Source organism: Pongo abelii, chromosome 17 (assembly GCF_028885655.2).
Source record: "Pongo abelii isolate AG06213 chromosome 17, NHGRI_mPonAbe1-v2.0_pri, whole genome shotgun sequence".
Lineage (NCBI taxonomy): Eukaryota > Metazoa > Chordata > Mammalia > Primates > Hominidae > Pongo > Pongo abelii.
The window spans coordinates 19857643-19875888 of NC_072002.2; the positions used below are offsets into that span (position 1 = coordinate 19857643).

General features: G+C 46.3%; 1 long non-coding RNA gene across 2 annotated transcripts; it reads left to right on the plus strand.

Moving 5' to 3' along the window:
- Positions 1 to 2956: 2956 nt before the first annotated feature.
- LOC129051487 (uncharacterized) lies at positions 2957 to 9033 on the plus strand. Of its 2 annotated transcripts, XR_010137533.1 has the most exons (8): positions 2957 to 3352; positions 3717 to 4217; positions 4581 to 4860; positions 5370 to 5575; positions 6648 to 6802; positions 7054 to 7326; positions 8203 to 8316; positions 8898 to 9033. It is a non-coding gene; the product is annotated as an uncharacterized LOC129051487 (long non-coding RNA). The 2 variants fall into 2 exon arrangements; XR_008515770.2 differs by having other exon boundaries at positions 2971 to 4217.
- Positions 9034 to 18246: the final 9213 nt, after the last annotated feature.

Sequence of the window (18246 nt, forward strand, 5' to 3'; positions counted from 1 at the left end):
TTTGGCAACTTTTGAAAAGGTATGATTGTGTTTTGCTCTGTGAGAAGGACATGAGATTAGGAGGGGTCAGGATCAGAATAATATGGTTTGGCTGTGTTTCCCTACAAAAACTCATGTGAATTGTAATACTGAATGTTGGAGGTGAGGGCTGGTGGTAGGTGATTTAATCATGGATGGGAGGGGGTTGGGGTTGGAAGGAAAAAAAGTGGGTAGTGTCAGGAGGAGTGGGTTGTCAGTAGGGTGGTGGGAGGGTGGGGGGTAGTAGGAAGGGGCAGCAGCATGCTGCAGAGGCAGAGGCTCATGGGAAACCTCTACCAGGGCAGTGCACCTGTGGCTTTGCAGGCTTTAGCCCCCATGGCTGCTCTCATGGGCTGGGCTGGTATTGCCTGTTGCTTTTCCATACTGAGGGTGTGAGCTGTTGGTGGGCTTATGAATTGGGTCTGGAGGATGGTGGCCTCCTGTGTGGGGGATCCAAGCCCATATTTTCCTTCTTCACTGCCATAATACAGGTTTCCCAACAGGCTCTGCCTGTGCAGGAGGCTTCTGCCTGGAAGCAGTAGGCGGTGGTGTGTGTGGTGGATCCTTTACCAATGGTTAATTTTCTTGATGCTGATCTCCTGGTAGTGTGTTCTCGTGAGACCTGGTTGTATAACGGGCTGTGGCACCTCTTTCCTCTCTCTGTCTTGCTCCAACTTCTGCCATACGAAACATTTCATTGCCACTTGGATTTCTGTTGTGGTTAGGAGGGGCCTGATCACTGTGTGCCTGGTCAGTGGACCTAGGTCAGTAAGGCCTATTTAGTGGGATCGTGGTCAGCAGGGCTCTGCTTAGAGGGGGTCTCATTAGGGGGATCTAGTAGTGGGGGTTTTGGTGAGTGGGGACCTATTGGCTGCCAGTTGTTTGGTGTCTGGTCAGTGCAAACGTGGGCTGTGGGGCTTGATCAGTGGAGACCTGGTCAGCTGGGGCTTAGTGGTGGCCTGGTCAGCATGGGCTGGGGCACTGGTGACCAGGTCAAGGGGTGCTATTCAATGGAGGACTGGGAACATGGGACCTAGTCAGCAGAGCCTTGTGGGTGTGTCCTCATCAGTGAGGCCCTTGTCAGTGGGGCCCTCGTCAGGGCAGCCTTGTCAGTGGGACCTAATCAGTAGGGGCCTGGTCAGAGAGGACTTGGTCAGTGGTGACTTTTGTAGCACTGGTCTACGGGGCGACCTGGTCAGCGGGGATCTGAGCATTTGGTGCCTGTTCAGTGGGGTCTACTCACTAGGGTCCCTGTCAGGGGCATCTGGTAACCTTAGGCCTGGTTAGTAGGGGCCTGATCAGTGGCAGCCTGTTCCCTGGAGGCCTGGCCAGTGGGGCCTCATATTTGGGGCCAGGGAATGAGGTCATGATAAGTGGAACTTGATCAGTGAGGCCTTGTCAATAATGACCTAGTCAGTGAGGACTTCTCAGTAAGGACTTGGTCCATGAGGCCTTGTCAATTAGGTCCTGATCATTGAGGCCTTGTCAGTAAGGTCCTGGTCAGTGGAGTCCTTGTCATTGTGTGCCTGGCAGTGGGGGCCTTGTTAGTGGGGCCTGGTCATGAGGGTCTAATCAGTGAGGGTGTTGTCAGGGAGGACCGGATGTGTGGGGTCTGGTCAGCAGGGACCTGGTCAGTGGGGGCTGCTGAGCACCGCTTGGATAAGCCAGGTGCAATGTGCATTACTGAAGGCCCTGTGGACAGCTGGGATAGCCCAGTGGTGTCCAAGGGCCCAGTCAAAAGTGGACAAAGCATGTGTTTGGATGGACCTGAGAGATCATGCTCAGAGATTCTGACAGGACAAAAGTAAAGGAAGTGCCAGAGTGGCTGGAGAGATGCTCACAGTCTATGGGCTGCAAAGGATGGAGGAGGCCAGGGAACAAGCAGGGTGGGTAGCTGGGGTTCAGGGAGAGGCAAGTGCATGCTGGGAGGTCAGGCCCTGTGAGGGCTGTGGGGGCATCAGATGGGGTGGGCTCCAGGTGCATTTTGAGTGCACTGGGTAGGTCTCACCCCAGGCTCCCTGGACCCCAGCCAGATGATGTGGTCATTCCCTGGGGGACTGCTGTCAGGCCCTGGCCACCCACCCTGGGCAGTGCTGTCCAATCTCAGGACTGGACTTTCTCAGTTCCTGCAGAGGGCACAGCCTCCAGCCCAGGAGGGGCAGCCCCACGGTACAGCCTGAGCTCTCTATGGGCCTGGAACATCCCCTGCCAGCCCTGCACTCCCTCTTCTCCAAGGTCCCACTTTTCCAGTATCAGCCGTCAGGGAGTCCCCATCCTCCCTTCCCTATGTCTCCTGGGCTGAAACTAGCGGCGGATTGGGACAGGGATGGCGCTTCCCTCAGGCCCACTTAGGAAGGGGATTGGCTCCCAGCCTGGCACAGGTCCTCAGCTCTGCCTTGGTTGCCTTAGAGTGAGATGGATCAGTCAGTGTCCTGAAGGTGAAGGTGAGAGATTGTCCCTGCTGTGTGTGAGGCTGGTCTAGGGATGGAGGACTTGGCAGGTCCTCCTAGTCTGTCAGGCCTGGGCAGCACTGCCCTGTCTCATGACTCAGAAAGTCCAGTCCTGGGATGGGACGGTGCTGCCCAGGGTGGGTGGCCAGGGCCTGAGAGCAGTCCCCCAGGGAGTGACCACATCTCTCAGCCGGGGTCCAGAGGGACTGGACTGAGACCTGACCAGTGCACTGAGGGTGCACCTGGAGTCCACTCCACCTGACGTCCCCGCAGCCCTCACAGAGCCTGACCTCCCAGCATGCACCTGCTTCTCCCTGCACCCCAGCTGTCCACCCTGCCTGTTCCCTGACTTCCTTCATTCTGTCCAGTAGGAGGGGCTGGTCTCGGGGGACAGCCTGTGTGCACATTTGGTGGCAAGTAGGAGTGACACACCATCCCTGGGAGTCACCATGGTTCCTGCCATACCCAACCCCAGAACTCCATCCCTGAGGTGGTTTTACCAAACCCCAAACCCAGAACTGTGGTTGTGGCTCATGGGTCAGAACCCACTAGTGCCAGGACACTATTGGGAGGCTGGGACCTGACCAAAGCCCATGGTGTCTGTGGCCTGAGGGCAGCGTGTCTTGGGGCCATAAGGCCAGGCCAACAATGTCCATTGTGTCATAGGGGCTCAGCCCCAGTGTTTGTACTTCCCTGGCTACTTCTGGTTCAGTCCCATCAGGGCTCTGGAGCCCAAGACCCAGCATCCAAGGTCCCCTCCAGGAATCCTGGTGGCTCAGCTTACTTTATTGTGTTTCATCTGACAACAAAAATATCAGATTGGATGCACAGAAAAATGACTCAAAGTGCTTAATGACTAGAAGAAATCTAGGAGCAGCAAGAAGGTAATGTGGAGAGGGCGGGACTTCCACGACTGGTGTCTGCAGAGGCAGGGGTACAGGCACCCAGTGCTGTGGCCTGGCACCACCTGCCTCTCCGAGGGTGAGTGGCACACTGTCCTTACCCAGAGGACAGCAGACCTGGTCACCAGGTTTTGGCCTGTCCCTCCAAGCATCACGTTGCTGGAAGAGAATCTCATGCCCGAGCTTTCACCATCCCTAGCCCAGGGGTTAGGGGTTGTCTCTTGGTGATCTAAATGAAAAAAATAGGTCCAGATCCGAGCTCCCAACGCTGAGCACTCATCCACTGTTTGAATCGTGGGAGGGGAGTCCCGGTCCTCAGCTGCTCCCCAAGGGAGTCCCCTTTCAGGTGTGGAGCTGGGCATGGTCACTCCTGCTGGATGTCTAGAAGGTGGAAACCAAGGACCTAGAGAAATAGCAGGTACAGCCTTTCCACACTCATCCAGAGCAAGACAAACAGGCCAGGCTGTGTCAGGAGCCCAGGTCTCCAGCTGGAGGGACTGTCAACCCTGCAGTGGGAGCAGGGGCCCGTCGCACATCCTAGGCACAGATGGTAACATAGGCACCACGGGTAAGCTTGGCTTGGTACCCCTCCCTGGCTTTAGAAAGAAGCCAAACAAGGAGCTTTCTGCAGAATGAAACCTCCTTTCCTTCCAGAAGCACTGCTGACTGGTGGTTGTCATTGTGGCAGTGAGCCTTTTGTTCATTCTGAGGTTGGGCTGGTTTCTCCTTTTGGCCCTGCCCTACAGATCATAAAGGAGAACAGCAAGAGGTCCCCAGCAAACATCCACAGATGGCCCTGGAGATAAGTCACCTTCTGAGAAACATGTCATGTTCTGGGAGGGCTAAGGTATCAAGTAAGGCTTATGGGGTTGGAGGATCCCAGGGCTGGTGGGGCAATCCCGAGCCATGGGGGCTTCCTATGGGAATTGGGAGGTCCCAAGGCAAAGACAGGGGTTCCACAGGAGGAGTCACAGAGCCACCAAGGGCTCTCCTGGCCCAGGGAGCTGTCAACACCATGTACTGAACACCTGCTGGGCTCCAAGCTCTGGTCCAGGCTGGGCATGTGGGTTCCAGAGGGAGCTCAGAGTGGGAGGCAGAGAGAAGTGTGATCAGAGGGCACACATTTCTGGGTGCAATGTTGTCCTGAGATTTTGGCTGGTAAGTGCTTCCAGGGTTTCATATGTGTTATGGAGCTGCTTCCTCTCCCCAGCCTCACCCTGCAGGAATCCAGTGAATATATTTCCACCATCTTGGAGCTTAGTGCCCTCATAGTGTAACAGCACCAGCAGATCTTCCTGTGCATGGACTTCCTGTACTACCCATTCCTGAGGGGTGATGCTTCTACAGGGCCTGTGACTTGGTGCACAACTTCAGACACCATTATCCTGGAGCAGCAATGCACCCTCACTAGCCAGGGTGTTGATGACTTCCTCAAGGTCAAGACCACGTTCAAGATTTCAGACTTTATTGATGCACTTGTGATGAGCAAGGTGGGCGTCTCCGGGATCTTAATTGAGGAGATAGAATGCAGCTTGAGATCAAGTGTCTGATCAAAGAGCTTGAACTTGATCTGGAGGGCTTTGGCGAGCCATGGAAGGTGCTGGATAAGGGAGGGACAGTCAGATACGTGTTAGAGATGACTGTAGATGTCTGCCTGGAAGGAGTGAACAAGAGCCAGGAGACCAGGGAGGGAGCTTGTGGGGCAGGTCTGGAGATGGCAAGGGAAGGATCCTGCTTGGATGAATGGTCTCCAGAGACTGTCTCAGGTTACACTCAGGTGCCCTGAGAGCTAGTGTGTTCAGAGATCTTGTCTCCAGGATGAAAATGGGAAGGAGTTGTCAGATGAGGACATGTAAATGGAAGCTGGCATATTCGTGAGTGCCGGTGGTCCCGGTGTGGGGCTACTATGAGAACAGGGGTCTCTCCATCCAGCGACATGGTGGATGGACCCTACATCACTCCATTCTGCCCTTTCTTTCCCTCCTCCCGTTCTACCAAGGGCCTCACTGCATTGCCGCTGTCCATCCTGTGGTGCTGAAGCAACCAAGAGACCCAAGCCTGCATGGCTGCCTGTTAGGATATGACAGCACAGCCAGTGGCCTCTACTTGATCCTGTACAACCTCACAAGACACCTAGACACCAGGAGTGCTGCCAGCACGTGTTGCAAGAGTCCTGAGGAGCCACAGTCCTGAAGACATTGAATGGTGGGTGCAGAGCCTCATGGCCTGTTCCCCAGCCCCTCTCATTGGCTCTGCTCCAGGTGGTGAAGGGGGAAAATGTTTTTGTCAATTCTTCCATGATTGCCTAACAGGAAAAGGAGCAGAGCCCAGAAGCAGGGCCTGGTATGCAGCCTGCCTAGCAAGGGAGAATTTGTAGGCTCTGTGGACAGAAAGGTCTGGGAGTCCATATCTATCACCCACTAACTTTCTATGAGACATTAGTAAAATCAGTTTTCTTTTCTGAACTACATTTCTGCCACCTGTAAATTGAGGGGAATTTCTTCTACCTCACAAATCTGCTTGGGAAATGCCTCACAGTGAATGCAGAGCAGGTGCCACCCAGCAGGCATTTGGTGTCCAGACCACTCCTCTTCCCCCTTGATTTTGTGCCTAAATTTGCATTTTGTTCCCAAGACCTCCACTACCCTTTATTTTGCTCTTCCCTCTGATTCCCACCTTATCATCTATCCCATGGATTCACCAGGATATAAGTGGGTAACAGTCATGTATGCATGTATGTGGATGTACATATGCCCTGTGTTGTGTCGGAGTGTGGGGTGTGTGTGTGTGTGTGTGTGTGTGTGTTGGAGTCACTGAGTGACTGAAACAGTCCACACCAGCCTGTGTTCCTGCTCATTGCTTAGAGGTGCTGTCAGCTCCCTTGCCCTCAACCCAAGTTCTGACCCTTGCAGTGCAGTGCAGGCAGGGCGTTCAGGAGGAATCATGTCCTTGGAAGGAGCCCTGAGGAGTGACTGGTGGGTATTGGTGGATAAATACCCCAGCTCCCTGCTCTGGGTGGGATGACTCTGAGACACATGTTCTGTGCTGTCTCTCAGAAGTACCTGGCAGGGCTGAGTCTTGGCTGCCACAGTGGAAACTTTCTTGATGAGGGTCCCTTTAACTGCTGCATTCCTTTCCTGTCTCAGTTTCCCACTCCTCTTCTGGTATTTCCTGGGATTACCACCCTAAGGAAGAACTGGCAGTAGAATTACTGTCTGAGAGTCATCTCCAAATAAAATTTTTGTATCTGAATCTTTTCCTCTGAATCTACTTCCAGGAAACTCAAACTAAGACACACATTTTTCTGTCAGCTTCTACAATCCTCATAGACCTGTCATTATGCTGAGGATCAGAGGGAAAGTCACTTGCCCAAAGTCACACAGCTGAACAGTGGTGGAGTTCAACTTTGACCATTGCCTGTCTTGTCCCAAGGTGAATGCTTGCTCCTCTTGCATGAGACTCCCCTCTTATCAGGGTCGAATGAATGAATGGAGGATGTTAAAAGTTTCATCTCATACCTGTGCCAGAGGCTCTTGGCTGGCGCCTGTGTTCTCACTCTTACCTCATTAAGAGTAATAATGAAAAACATGCTCAGTGCTGACTGTGTGCCTCGGGGTGTTGTTGTAGGTGCTTTGCTTATTTAATTCATTTAATTTTCACAATAACCTTGTTTTTACTTTTAGTTTTTAGGTGAAAAAAAACTGGGGCAAAGAGCAATACAAGAGAGTTGCCAAAATTCATACTGCTGGTGCAGGTTTGAACCAAGCAGTCTGCACTTAGAGTCCTTGTCTGTAACCATGGCACCCTGGCTTCTCACGCATCTCATCCTGGAGTTCCACCTTGTGTCAAGCATGGCACTGAGCAGTTTCTTTTAAGAACATAATTTGTAATTATGTAGATTACTAATTCTACTTCAAAATGACACACAGTCTTCATGTGATAAAAGGAAACAATTGGTAAGTGTAAGCATTGAGAACAAATATTCTTTTTCCCACTCCCGACTCCATTCCAACGTTCGGACAGTGTTTTCTCTGTGCCTATAGGAACCTCAGTTCCTGTGCCGAGAAGCCTGGTCCCTTTGGGCAATGTGACAGTCAGGTGCTGGGAGGGACCTCAAAGCAGCTGAAGGGTCATTAAGAAAAACCTGTTTACAAAGGTGTGGGCAGGGCCAGGGGGAACCAGGAAGGATGGCACAGGGCCCTGGGGTTAGGGCCATCTGGAAACTGTCACCACCCCCCAGGCTTGTGGAGCCACAGAGAAGCTTTTTCAGGAACTCATAGGGAGAATCTGCAGCTGAAAGAGGAGGCCAGAGGAGACATCACTCCCTGTGCCCTTTGACTGAGTCCGGATGCCCCCGCTGACCATACTACCATCCCCTTATTAGACTGGAGAGGCTGCAGGGAGGGGTTCTAAGCCTCGTATTGTGGCTCACCTCCACCAGTGAGTCAGCAGCAGCCCCCCTAGCCCCACAGCCCAGGGTCCCCTTGGCCCCTCTATCCTGCATGGTCCCCTTTCCCGCTGGGAAGCAGATACCCAAAGGAGCAGCAGAAACCTGTCTCTCCTTGCAGGCCCCTCTGCTCCTTATGAGTGGTTTTCTGGGTCCCCTCCCTTGGTTTTGGATGAGAAACACCCTTTTCCCTTCCACAGGGATTGATTCTGTGGACCGTACCCTGAGTGTTTCCCTGGTGGGGTAACGGGCAGGTGGGAGTGGTGGTACCAACTCTTTAGAACCAGCAATGCCAAACAGATCCCACTTGGGGGAAGTTCATGCTAAGTGTCATGTGTCCTCTGGAATTTTCTGAAGCTTTCCTGTTTTTTTTCCCCCTAACCAGCTCATCTGATCTGCTGGGATCTCTACTAAGATGTTGACAGCCTGGTCAGCTGGTCTGGCCATGGATGTGCCTTCAGGGGCTGGTTATGCTTCATGACCTGTGTTGCGGTCAGTGGTAAGAAGCACCTGCTTCTAGCTTCACTGTTGGGCCAGATTTCATCCCCACCCCAGCTCTGCAGCACAGCTGCTTCTTGATTCCTCCATGGACCCTGTGCAAAATTGCCCCATGTTTCTCTTTGTGCACCACTGAGGAAGGAAGCATGAAGGACACACAGGTCAGGACATTTGATTGCCCACCTGGTGCTGGGTCTTTACAGCTGGGATGGCTCCAGGGGCTGGTCCTTCTCCATTGCCTCCTCCACATCTCTCAGGCTTCTGCTCAAAAGTCACCTCTTCGAGGGGTCTCTCCCTTTCACTGTGTTTGGAACAGCTTCCTCAGTTTTTCTAGTTCCTCTCAGTCTGGTAATGTCTTTTATTACCACCACCATCTGACCTGGTCTTATGACGTGTTAGCTTCCTTCATCAGACATGAACACCAGGATGGCAGGGGCCTCATCTGTCCTGTTCCCCCTGTGGCCTGGGTCCTGGCACCCTGTCTGGTACACTGTAAATGCTAAAGAGAAGTTTACTTTGAAGAACCATATACCTGGGAGATGTTACTGTTAGTCTAACCTGTATCATTTTGTAAACCCCCAGCCATTTTGCAGCCCCTGGTCAGAATGAAACGTTCCATGGGAACTCAGGCTGTGAGAAACATCCTTCCTAACCACGTGACTGCAGGAACATCCTTACCACATCCTCCCGGGCAAAGGCCCAACAGCCTGAATGCAGGGACATCCTTGCCATATCCTGCTGGGCAGCAAGCTCTACCACCCAGACCCCTCCCTCCCAGTCCCATGATTACCCCAGCCTGTGAGCGGCAGTTGGTGCTGACACTAAGCTGGTTTACCCCTCCACAGGGTTTTGTTGGCAATAAAGGTGTTGCTGTTGAAGCTGCCAACTGTCTTTCTCTGTCTTTCTTTAACCCTTGCCTTGCCTTCAAAACCTAACAATAGCTCTACCTCTCCATTTTACCAACGAAGATATGGGACTCAAGGAGAGCAAGAGACTTACCCAGTGAGTCACAGCACCTGAACTTGAACTCAGTTCAGCTGAATTCAGAACTTGTTTCTTCCTAAGAGTCCAGGAAAGGAAAGGTGGAACTGCAGCCAGTGGGCAGTGGGCATGCTTGTCTTAGGAGACCACAGGCGGGCTCCTGGGAATTGTGTCTTCATGGGCACAAAGGAAGAACTCCTTACCTATGCTGCATCAGCTAAGTGTCCCCATTGTCCAAATTGTTATTCGTTTTCAAAGTTTTGTTTTAAGAATTAAATTTATCACAGCTCGGTGTTGAAAACAAAGCACGCAGGCATGTAGAAAGTCGTGTGTGGGTTTTTCTCAATTTTTTTCCCAGTGACTATATGAGTGTACAAAAGAATACAAATATGGTCATACTTTTTATAAAGAGATGAGGCCATCCCACCCATATTCCTTTCCCACTATCCTTTCTTTTTTTTTTTTCCATGGGAGGACCACTCTTCCATTTCTAGTCCATGTGATTTGGGAAGGGCTGACCCACCCTGGGCAATCAGATCAGCAGAGTAATTCATTCAGGGATGGGCATGTGATCCAAGCTGGGCTCATGGAAGTCATCCCTGCACTTTTGATGAAACTGCCTTGAATGGGGTGCTTTCTTTTTATTGGAATAGCTACTTGCAAGGAAGTAAGTGATAAGAAATATATGGGGCCATCTTTGCTGCTCTCTCAAAATAGCCTGCCTGAAAAGCAGAGCTGACCCAGGAAATGAAGGGACAGAATGAGCCTTGGTTGAAATTAGTTGACCCCTGATCCCACTGAGCCAGAAGCCATCTACTCATGGACATTTTTAGCTGTGATCGACAAATAATTCAATGATCTGCTGGATCGGGTTAGGTTAAGTGAGTCAAGGACTCACTTGAAGTCAAGAGAGTCCTGCATAATATCGCTTTCTCTTATGCTTAGGTCCCACCTGCCAGAGCTTTAGAGCTGTAGAAAGGTTAAAGTGAACCAGGCTCCTGGCTAAGTGTGCAAAGGAACCCTGGAATTACTACCACTTTGGTCTGATAAGCAGCCTTGCCTGCTGCTTACCATACAACCATAAAGGTATTGCTTCCCTGAGCCCTTAGGCATTATACCTTTTTAAAAATAATTTTTATCTTAGAAAATGTTTTGTAGAGATGGTGTCTTGCTATGTTGCCCAGGCTTGTCTTGAACTCCTGGCCTAAAGCACTGAGATTACAGGCATGAGCCACTGTGCTTGGCCAGCACTATACTTCTATTAGTTGCCAATGCTTTCTTTGTTCTGTAGTTTCTAGTGTGTGCTTGAGCATGTGTGTGTATGTGTGAGTTTGTGTGTGTGTGAGTTTTTACTTTTATCTTGCAGGGTTATGGCAAGCATCAAGTGGGACAATGTAAGTGCAGCTCTCAGCCCAGTGCCTGGCACATACAGTGAGCTCTCTCTGTTCTCTTTTCTCCTCCTGATTCAGAGAATGACTGAAGGATCTGTGATGTGTGCCAATTTTCAAGCCCTGGATAAATAATGGGGAGTTGGAGTACTGTTGCCAGAAATTTGCACTAGCAAATTAATTAATTTTATCTGTTTAGTGTAAGATATCTCAAAATCACTGAATAAATTTATGTAACATATGTTTATACACATAAGTGTGTCTCTTGAGAGCTGACAGGCTGTTTTTGCTTTGTTCCCTGATGCTGCAGTAGAGGCCAATGTGTTTTTATTCCTGGAGTGATGGCTGCCAGCTCTCCAAGTGTCACAGTAGGTGAGGCATCCATAGGGACAAGCGTCAAGGATGACTGTGGCCAGTCAGAATCTGCAAGCCCATTTGGTTTGTTCTCTTTATTTTTACAATATGTTTTATTCATTTTTTAGATTTATCATTTAATCTCTTATAAACATCTCTCCTAAAATCGTTCTTAATTCTACAAGGGGTTAATTTCATGAAGTAAGTCCTGAAATAGTCCAGGGCAGCCATGGATACCCAACATGCCATTGGAGAGTGAGAAATTTTGTATTTTGAAGGTTTTGTTACTGGGACCATCATTCCAATGGCCTTCAAGGTGCTAAACCCGACTCAGGGCATTTCATCCTATTTCCAGAGAGCAGCAAGCAGAGAGAGCAAAGGGAACTTGGTGAAGAGAAAAGAGGAACAATAACTCTCCCCTTTCCAAACAGATTTTCAGAAATCCAAACCAGTGAATTCTGCATTTCACATTGGCCAGGACTATAAGCTCTGCTCACTGCAGTTATGAGAACAACTGGGAAACTCTTAAAGACATTAATCAGGGCCAGGTATGGTGGCTCATTTATGTAATTCTAGCAATTTGGGAGGCCAAGGTGGGAGGATCACTTGAGTCCAGGAATTTGAAACCAGTCCAGGCAAAATGGTGAGACCCAGTATCTACAAAAACAAAACAAAAGCTGGGCGTGGTAGTGCACACCTGTTATGCCTGCAGTCCTACCTACTCAGGAGTCTGAGCTGGGAGGTCACATGAACCCAGGAGTTCAAGGCTGCAGTGAGCTCTGATCATGCCCCTGCACTCCAGCCTGGGAGACAGAGTGAGACCATTTTTCAAAAAAATCATAAATTAAATGATAAAAGAAGGATAAATAAATAAAGGCATTTCAACAGTGCTCCTTTTAAAATGTGAATCTATGTTCCCTTAGTAAAGAAGATGAGAATAATGGATATGGCAGGGAAATGGACAGAACTGACCACATTAGACCAAAATGAAAGTCATAATGGGTACCCCAAATCGGTACCATTAAAACTGAGTACTCTGACCACAATGCAGTCAAATAGTGACCAACAAAAACAAACAGACAAAAAAGGTATCATGGAGCACACAATTTCTAAATCTAAACTGAATAGAGTTCAAAGAGGGCTTCACATTGAAAATGAAACCATGTGTATGTAAGTGAATTGTAACAAAACTACTACATAGCAACATTAAGGTGGTAGAGCTGAAAGGATGCAAAGACAGATATCCATCATCTTGTACCATTTTTTAGGAAAGGAAAAACTACAAAATTATGAATTTGAGTTCTAATTGAGGGATAAGACAACGATAACGGCATGGCAGGAACTGTTCACATTTACAGTGCTTCAGTCCTACCCTGTGCTCATTCATCTCCAATAAGTGAAGAGCTGGAACTGAAAGCTTTATTTATTCCAATTGTAGTCTCCCTCCAGGGTGTGGAATCATGTGTAACAGGAGGGATACATGTTTAAAGAGGTCTTTTCTACATTTTTTACTTCCATAAGAAGTCTCTGCAGTGTGACTTCTTGTATGAACTATGAGTCTGAGGCAATACTGAGGCTTTTTTTGTCATATTCCTTACTTTCATAGTTTCACTCCAGTTTGAGAACAAATATCTATTCAAGGTAAATGAAGATGAAAGGCTTTCCATAGACTTTACTTTCACAGGGTTTCTTTTCACACTTCTGTAAGATATGAGAGTTCAGGAAAGATGTTCTCATGCATGTTAACTCATTGAGCTCCCTTCCAGTATGTCCTCCTCACATGTTCAGTATGGTGAAAAAATTAATGATGATTTTCCCACCTTTCATTCACAGGGCTTCGCACTATTGTATCTCTTAAGATGATAGCTTTTAATTCCAATGACTTTGCAAAGTCTTTTCCACATTTGTCACATTTATAGGGTTTCTTTCCAGCATGACTCCTTATACGTGCATGTCTTGAGGGTTGCTGAAGGCTTTCCCACATTCCTTAAATTCATAGGGCTTCTCCAGAATGCTCTTTCTTAAATGTTTATTAAGGTGTAGGGAATATCTAAAGCCTTTCCCACTTTTGTTATATTCATAAGGTTTCTTTCCAGTGTGAATTTTCATATGTCTCATGAGAAATGACTGATAAGTAAAGGCTTTCCCACATTTGGGACATGTATGGCTTTTCTCTCCAGTAGTACTACTCCTATGGGAAGTGGAGTTTGGAGCAGGGGCAGAGGTTTTTCCACTTTGACGATTCTTATTCTTAGTCTCTACAGTACAGGACTGCATCTGCACAGCATGGATTGAGTTATTTGCAAAGATGGTTTCACTTTGAGTAAAATTATATGTTTTCTCCCTAATATGAGTTATGTGGGCCCTAAGGCATACATCCTCACCGCAGGCTATTCCAAATGGACTCCACTCCTGAATGTTTGCCCTCATATTAATTTTACTATGCATATGATGGACACTGTTCTGACTGCCTGTCCATGTGTTTGATTTTAGCTCTGTTTTTCTCCCATACAAAACCCAGTGAATGTTGCACCTCGAGACTATCATTGTTTTCATATATATTACCTTATTTCCATTGTTTTTGGGAAACAGGTGGTTTTTGGTTACATGGAAAAGTTATTTAGTGGTGATTTCTGAGATTTTGGTGTACCCATTATTCGAGTCATGTACACTGTACCCAGTGTGTAGTCTTTTATTCCTCACCACCACAACCTTCCCTCCAAGTCCCCAAAGTCCATTATATCATTCTCATGCTTTACAGCCTCATAGCTTAGCTCCCATTTATAAGTGAGAATGCACAATGTTTGTTTTTTTGTATTCCTGAGTTACTTCAATTAGAACAATCATCTCTAACTTTATCTAGGTTGCTGCAAATGCCATTATTTGGTTCCTTTTCAGGGTTCAGTGGTATTCCATGCTGTATACATACCACGTTTTCTTTATCCACTCATTGGCTGATAGACACTTAACCTGATTCCATATTTTTACAACTGCAAATTTTGTTGCTATAAATGTGTGTACAAGTGTCTTTTTCATATGACTTCTTTTCCTTTATGTAGATACCCAGGAGTCAGCTAACACAAATTTAAATAGAGATAATTATAAAATAAAGTAATGATCAAGTGAAAATTACTGTCTCTAGTAGTAAAAGAAAATACATTTAAGGAGTAAAATTTGAACATATTTCTGCTCACATAAAGACTATATAGAAAACTTCTGTATTTTGTGTAAATGATATGCTTTATCTCACTAGACTCATTCTGTGGTTAATTTGTGAGGAAGGGTTGGAGAAAATAATGTATCTTTAAATTTAGTTTCTTGATTCACATTTTTCTTCAAGTTTCAATAGCTCTCTTTTAGGAAAATGCCTCCAAGAAGATATTCAGATGCTTTGGGCTTTCTGTGGCCTGAAGACAAAGGGGAAGTGAGTCTCAAGTCTCTTATTGTCTTCATGCTGTTCTCGAGACCTCTGCTTTCTCTGTGGCAGAGGGTCTCTCTGGTCTGATTGCTGGGGCCATTGCATTGCTCTTCTCTGAGATGAAGCTTGCACTCTTGAATCAGAGTACAGTGGAATTCCCTTGCTTTATTAGCCTCTTGTTGGCTTGGATAAGATCTTCAGATCTCTCTGAGTTTTAGCATCCTGGTTCTTTGAGAATGTGTCTGGAATAGTCATATGTGGCCTTTTTGTCAGGATCATTTTGCCCCTTGGTGCAGTGGACCCATGTCATATATGCTAGTTTTCAACTCAAGTGGCTTCTTATTTACCTTTATGACACTTCCACATTGCATAGATTCCTAGGTCTAGCAGTAGGTCTTATATAAACCAAGCTTCCAGAAACAGAAGAATGCTCACACAGTAAGTCAGGCAAACCAAATTTATTACTCAAAGAGGGGCAGAAAGAATCAGCAAAAGCCTCAGTTCTATGGCAAGCCTGACCCTTGAGGTCAGAAAAGTTGCCCAGTGTTGACGGAGTCTCCTCTGCACATGCCCCACTGTGTACTGCAGCTGAGGAACCCCTAAGTTCTCCACTGTACGTTTTATACCCCATGTGCTAGTTGGCTCTCTGAGTTTAAGAGTTTCAGGAATATCCTGTTCTAGGAGCAACAAGAACAGAGCCCAGACTGTCCCAGACAGTTTTTCTCTTCATCTCAGGAGATTGTCTTCTTGGAACATTCTACAGCTATTCTGAGAATTAGGAGGTACAGAAAGCTAGTTTGTCAAGGACATTCAGGTCTTGTCCTCCTGTCCACATAAACAAAGTAGACTACCAAACAATAAGGATTATCAGAAATAATCATATTGCATTATGACAGCCATTCTTTATTATGATAAAAGAATTTATACACCAAAAAGTTATCCAAATTCTAACTCTGAATGAACCCAACAAACATAGATTTTGGTCTGTTGTTACACTTTAATACAAGATTTGCTAAACCAAAACAATTAATTAAATACATAAACTCTAGAAGTATAAGAATCACAAAGACTCATTTCAACAAAGCCTGGCATACAAAGTTATCAGACATGTAACAGAGTAATAAAAAATGCTGAAAATGCCTAGATAAGGCAACGTGAATATTATTAATATTCAAATCAACAAAGAAGATAGTAAACTCAATAGAAAAATGGGCCAACAAATTTCAATACATTATTAGCAATCTGAAAAACACAAATATGCACAAATACAATATTTTCACCACTTGCTTAGAGAATGTAAAAATCCTAGATAACATTGTGTTATGAGGATATGAGGAGAAACCACCTTTATGGGCAATGGATGGAAAATTAAATGGCTGCAAACATTTTGGAAAGTAACATGGCAGGACATATGAAAATATGCATACCCTGAGGCTGGGAGCAGTGGCTCACACCTGTAATCCCAGCACTTTGGGAGTCGGAGACAGGCGGATCACCTGAGGTCAGGAGTTCATGACCAGCCCGGCCAATATGGTGAACCCGTCTCTACTAAAAATACAAAAATTAGCTGGATATGATGGCACACGCCTGTATTCCCAGCTACTCAGGAGACTAAGCCAGAGAATCGCTTGAACCCCGGAGGCAGTGGCTGCAGTGAGCCGAGATTACACCATTGCACTCCAACCTGGGTGATAGAGCCAGATTCCATCTCAAAAAAAATAAAAATAAAATGCATGCTCTACAACCTATCTCAGTGATAGGTATATATCCCTAATATAGTTTGGATGTGTGTCCCCTCCAAATCTCATGCTGAAAAGTCATCCCCAATGTTGGAGGTGGGGCCCAGTGAGAGGTATTGCATCATGGGGTGGATCCCTTATGAATCATTTGGCATAGGAATGTCCAATCTTTTGGTTTGCCTGTACCACATTGGAAGAAGAATTTTCTTGGACCACACAAAAAATAAACTAACACTAACAATAGCTGATGAGCTAAAAAAAATCACATAAAAATATGTCATAATGTTTAAGAAAGTTTACAAATTTGTCTTGGGCCACATCCAAAGCTGTTTGGGCCTGCATTTGACCCACAGGCTGTGGGTTGGACAAGCTTGATTTAGCACCATTTCCTTGGTGATAAGTGAGTTTTTGCTCAGTGAGTTCATGAGAGATCTGTTTAAAACAGCCTGGGACCTCTCCCTCTTCTCTCTTACTCCCTCTCTGGCCATGTGACACACTGACTCCCCTTCAACTTCTGCCATGATTGTAAGCTTCTTGAGACCTCACCCAGAGTAGATGTCATTGCCATGATTTCTGTACAACCTGCAAAACCCTGAATCAAGATAAACATCTTTTCTAATTAAAATAAATTACCTAGCCTCAGTTATTTCTTTATAGCAATACAAACAGACTAACACAGCCCCTGACAAACTGTGACACATGACCAGTGTCTTCCTAAGGATACTATTTATGGAAGTGAATCTTTTGTTAGCAAGGTATCAATGTGAATTCTACTGCAAAACTGGATACGATAAATGTGGTTGGTTCATTTTATTGAAAACTATCCAGCAGCCACAGGGGAATAAACAAACCTAAAATAACCTACAGCAGTGTGGAGATGCATGAAGGATGTGATGCTCCATGGAAAAAACAGAAATAAAGTTATATTTAAGGCACAATACTCTTTAAGAAAAATGTATACATTCACGTACATACACATACACACACTCAGAAAACAACTTTCTTATTTTGTAAGATTTCTTTGAAAGTAAAGAACCTATATCAAACACATTAGAGTGCCTGTGTATGACAAGGGATAAGGAAAAAGAAAAATCAAATAAATATGTAAAACCAAGAGAAACTTGTAGGAAAGAATAATGATAATATCTCATGAAGTAAAGAATGTGATTAATTTTCTGCAACTATGATATAAAAACAGACATTGTCAAAATCAAACAATGAGCTTTAGCATAGAGATTATTGTAGGGCAAAAATCAAATTTTGAATACTTCTCTTGCATAGTTTGATGGAGGAATGGTCTTCTATGTGAGATATAAGATACACTAAACAATCCCAAGGGTGTATGGGAAGGAAATACTAAGAATACTACTTTTATTTTTCACTCATTTTTCCAACAGAATTTAGTATCTAAATGCTAGGGGAGGCCAGGTGTGGTGACTCACACCTGTAATTAATACCAGTGCTTTGGCGCAGGGAGGTGGGGGGGCAAGGCAGGAAAAACACTTGAGGTCAAGGGTTCTAGACAAGCCTGGGCAACATACTGGGTTTTTGTGACTACAACAAAAATTTAAAATTAGCCAGGAATGATGTTGTGTGCCTGTAATTCCATCTACTGGAGAAGCTGAGGCAGGAGAATCACCTGAGGCCAGGAGTTTGAGGCTGCCATGAGCCATGATCACTCCACTGCACTATAGCCTGGGTGACATGAGACCCTGTCTCTTAAGTGAAAATAAGTAGGTGCGAGACCACATGATCTTTCTAGTTTTCAGTCCCTATTGCAGTTCCCTGTAGATTAAATATTTTGTGTATTCCCAGTGTTCAGCAAATGTCCTCAGAGATAGACTCCACTGCTTATCTGTGATCACCCATAAAGGGCTTTTCTCTGAAATCTAGTCCACTGAAACTTTAGGCCCACAGTTTTTTGATGGCTTTAAACAAAAATATGGGTTTTTTAAAAAAAATTTACCCAGTATCTTCTCATTATGGCAGGAGCAATTACCTTTGGTAACTTTAATTGGAAGAAGGATCTCTATAACATTGGCATTGTAATG